Consider the following 5,000-nt stretch of genomic DNA (forward strand, 5'->3'; position numbering starts at 1 on the left):
GTAAAATTTTTTTACAAGGGTGAAATGTTCATCGGTAAGCCGCACGTTAGATGCGGACAGGCTACCGCGGGTCTCTCGACCATCGAGGCCGTCTAACTATACCCTCGGTAAAAAAATTTACAAGGCTGAAATGTTCATCGGGAAGCCGCACGTTAGACGAGGCAGGCTACCGCGGGTCTCTCGACCATCGAGGCCTTCAAACTATACCCTCGGTAAAAAATTTTTACAAGGGTGAAATGTTCATCGGGAAGCCGCACGTTAGATGCGGACAGGCTACCGCGGGTCTCTCGACCATCGAGGCCGTCTAACTATACCCTCGGTAAAAAAAATTTACAAGGCTGAAATGTTCATCGGGAAGCCGCACGTTAGACGAGGCAGGCTACGCGGGTCTCTCGACCATCGAGGCCGTCTAACTGTACCCTCGGTAAAAAAAATGTACAAGGCTGAAATGTTCATCGGGAAGCCGCACGTTAGACGCGGACAGGCTACCGCGGGTCTCTCGACCATCGAGGCCGTCTAACTGTACCCTCGGTAAAAAAAATTTACAAGGCTGAAATGTTCATCGGGAAAGCCGCACGTTAGACGAGGCAGGCTACCGCGGGTCTCTCGACCATCGAGGCCGTCTAACTGTACCCTCGGTAAAAAAAATGTACAAGGCTGAAATGTTCATCGGGAAGCCGCACGTTAGACGCGGACAGGCTACCGCGGGTCTCTCGACCATCGAGGCCGTCTAACTATCCCCTCGGTAAAAAAATTTTACAAGGCTGAAATTTCCATCGGGAAGCCGTACGTTAGACGCAGGCAAGCTACCGCGGGTCTCTCGACCATCGAGGCCGTCTAACTGTACCCTCGGTAAAAAAAATTGACAAGGCTGAAATATTCATCGGGAAGCCGCACGTTAGACGAGGCAGGCTACCGCGGGTCTCTCGGACCATCGAGGCCGTCTAAATATACCCTCGGTAAAAAAAAATTTACAAGGCTGAAATGTTCATCGGGAAGCCGCACGTTAGACGCAGGCAAGCTACTGCGGGTCTCTCGACCATCGAGGCCGTCTAACTGTACCCTCGTAGAATTTTTTTTACCAGGCTGAAATGTTCATCGGGAAGCCGCACGTTAGACGAGGACAGGCTACCGCGGATCTCTCGACCATCGAGGCCGTCTAACTGTACCCTCGGTAAAAAAAAATTTACAAGGCTGACATGTTCATCGGGAAGCCGCACGTTAGACGAGGCAGGCTACCGCGGGTCTCTCGACCATCGAGGCCGTCTGACTTTACCCTCGGTAAAATTTTTACAAGGGTGAAATGTTCATCGGGAAGCCGCACGTTAGACGCGGACAGGCTACCGCGGATCTCTCGACCATCGAGGCCGTCTAACTGTACCCTCGGTAAAAAAAAATGTACAAGGCTGAAATGTTCATCGGGAAGCCGCACGTTAGACGAGGCAGGCTACCGCGGGTCTCTCGACCATCGAGGCCGTCTAACTATCCCTCGGTAAAAAAAATTTACAAGGCTGAATTTCCATCGGGAAGCCGTACGTTAGACGCAGGCAAGCTACCGCGGGTCTCTCGACCATCGAGGCCGTCTAACTGTACCCTCGGTAAAAAAAATTGACAAGGCTGAGATATTCATCGGGAAGCCGCACGTTAGACGCGGACAGGCTACCGCGGATCTCTCGACCATCGAGGCCGTCTAAACTGTACCCTCGGTAAAAAAAAATTTACAAGGCTGACATGTTCATCGGGAAGCCGCACGTTAGACGAGGCAGGCTACCGCGGGTCTCTCGACCATCGATCGAAGCCGTCTAACTGTACCCTCGGTAAAAAAAATGTACAAGGCTGAAATGTTCATCGGGAAGCCGCACGTTAGACGAGGCAGGCTACCGCGGGTCTCTCGACCATCGATCGAAGCCGTCTAACTGTACCCTCGGTAAAAAAAAATGTACAAGGCTGAAATGTTCATCGGGAAGCCGCACGTTAGACGAGGCAGGCTACCGCGGGTCTCTCGACCATCGAAGCCGTCTGACTGTACCCTCGGTAAAAAAAATTCACAAGGCTGAAATGTTCATCGGGAAGCCGCACGTTAGACGAGGCAGGCTACCGCGGGTCTCTCGACCATCGAAGCCGTCTAACTGTACCCTCGGTAAAAAAATTCACAAGGCTGAAATGTTCATCGGGAGCCGCACGTTAGACGCAGGCAGGCTACCGCGGGTCTCTCGACCATCGAAGCCGTCTAACTGTACCCTCGGTAAAAAATTTTTACAAGGCTGAAATGTTCATCGGGAAGCCGCACGTTAGATGCGGACAGGCTACCGCGGGTCTCTCGACCATCGAGGCCGTCAAACTATACCCTCGGTAAAAAAAATTTACAAGGGTGAAATTTCATCGGTAAGCCGCACGTTAGACGCAGGCAGGCTACCGCGGGTCTCTCGACCATCGAAGCCTTCAAACTATACCCTCGGTAAAACTTTTTTACGAGGGTGAAATTTTCATCGGGAAGCCGCACGTTAGAATAGTACAGCAGGTCTCTCGATGAAACGATCACATTTCATGTAACGTAACGTAACAAAGGCAGGCATCGTACACCCTAACCCTAAGCCGCCTCTTGACGATGCACGTCCCTAACCCTACCCTAACCCTAACCCTAACCCTAACCCTAACCCTAACCCTAACCCTAACCCTAACCCTAACTAAAACCCTAACCCTAACCCTAACCCTAACCCTAACCCTAACCCTAACCCTAACCCTAACCCTAACCCTAACCCTAACCCTAACCCTAACCCTAACCCTAACCCTAACCCTAACCCTAACCCTAACCCTAACCCTAACCCTAACCCTAACCCTAACCCTAACCCTAACCCTAACCCTAACCCTAACCCTAACCCTAACCCTAACCCTAACCCTAACCCTAACCCTAACCCTAACCAGTCCGTGTCAGGACCCGAGCTGTCCTTAGTCCTCGATACGTTAGCCTGGTTTCGTTCGCGAATGTCAGGTCCATATGGACATAAGCATGGTATTCCTCGATACGTTAGCCTGGTTTCGCGAGTGTCAGGACCATATGGACATAAGCATGGTATTCCTCGATACGTTAACCTGGTTTCGCGAATGTCAGGACCATATGGACATAAGCATGGTATTCCTCGATACGTTAACCTGGTTTCGCGAATGTCAGGACCATATGGACATAAGCATGGTATTCCTCGATACGTTAACCTGGTTTCGCGAATGTCAGGACGTAAGCGGGACTTGTTAATTTTTGTTTTCCATGCCTTAACCGACCGCGGGTTGGGGACGACCACGTACACTGACACCCGCGGTAGCCCGCTAGCCAGGCCGTTCACGTCCCTTTACCAGCGGTAGCCCGCTATCGGGTCGACCACGTACACTGACACCCGCGGTAGCCCGCTAGCCAGGCCGTCCACGTCCCTTTACCCGCGGTAGCCCGCTATCGGGTCGACCACGTACACCGATACCCGCGGTAGCCCGCTAGCACGGCCGTCCACGTCCCTTTACCAGCGGTAGCCCAGTATCGGGTCGACCACGTACACTGACACCCGCGGTAGCCCGCTAGCCAGGCCGTCCACGTCCCTTTACCAGCGGTAGCCCGCTATCGGGTCGACCACGTACACCGACACCCGCGGTAGCCCGCTAGCCAGGCCGTCCACGTCCCTTTACCCGCGGTAGCCCGCTATCGGGTCGACCACGTACACCGATACCCGCGGTAGCCCGCTAGCACGGCCGTCCACGTCCCTTTACCCGCGGTAGCTCGCTATCGGGTCGACCACGTACACTGACACCCGCGGTAGCCCGCTAGCCAGGCCGTCCACGTCCCTTTACCAGCGGTAGCCCGCTATCGGGTCGACCACGTACACCGACACCCGCGGTAGCCCGCTAGCCAGGCCGTCCACGTCCCTTTACCCGCGGTAGCCCGCTATCGGGTCGACCACGTACACCGATACCCGCGGTAGCCCGCTAGCACGGCCGTCCACGTCCCTTTACCAGCGGTAGCCCAGTATCGGGTCGACCACGTACACTGACACCCGCGGTAGCCCGCTAGCCAGGCCGTCCACGTCCCTTTACCAGCGGTAGCCCGCTATCGGGTCGACCACGTACACCGACACCCGCGGTAGCCCGCTAGCCAGGCCGTCCACGTCCCTTTACCCGCGGTAGCCCGCTATCGGGTCGACCACGTACACCGATACCCGCGGTAGCCCGCTAGCACGGCCGTCCACGTCCCTTTACCCGCGGTAGCTCGCTATCGGGTCGACCACGTACACTGACACCCGCGGTAGCCCGCTAGCCAGGCCGTCCACGTCCCTTTACCAGCGGTAGCCCGCTATCGGGTCGACCACGTACACCGACACCCGCGGTAGCCCGCTAGCCAGGCCGTCCACGTCCCTTTACCCGCGGTAGCCCGCTATCGGGTCGACCACGTACACCGATACCCGCGGTAGCCCGCTAGCACGGCCGTCCACGTCCCTTTACCAGCGGTAGCCCAGTATCGGGTCGACCACGTACACTGACACCCGCGGTAGCCCGCTAGCCAGGCCGTCCACGTCCCTTTACCAGCGGTAGCCCGCTATCGGGTCGACCACGTACACCGACACCCGCGGTAGCCCGCTAGCCAGGCCGTCCACGTCCCTTTACCCGCGGTAGCCCGCTATCGGGTCGACCACGTACACCGATACCCGCGGTAGCCCGCTAGCACGGCCGTCCACGTCCCTTTACCCGCGGTAGCTCGCTATCGGGTCGACCACGTACCTTCTCAGCCGCGGGTAAGCCCGATGAAAAAAAAAAAAAAAAAAAAAAAAAAAAAAATTTCCCATCCCATCGCATGCGGTAGCCCCGCTATCAACGTCGACCACGTACCTTCAGCCGCGGGTAAGCCCGATGAAAAAAATTTTTTTTTTTTTTTTTTTTCCCCCATCGCATGCGGTAGCCCCGCTATCAACGTCGACCACGTACCTTCTCAGCCGCGGGTAAGCCCGATGAAAAAATTT

The sequence above is a fragment of the Mytilus trossulus genome, chromosome 14 (assembly GCF_036588685.1).
Source record: "Mytilus trossulus isolate FHL-02 chromosome 14, PNRI_Mtr1.1.1.hap1, whole genome shotgun sequence".
Lineage (NCBI taxonomy): Eukaryota > Metazoa > Mollusca > Bivalvia > Mytilida > Mytilidae > Mytilus > Mytilus trossulus.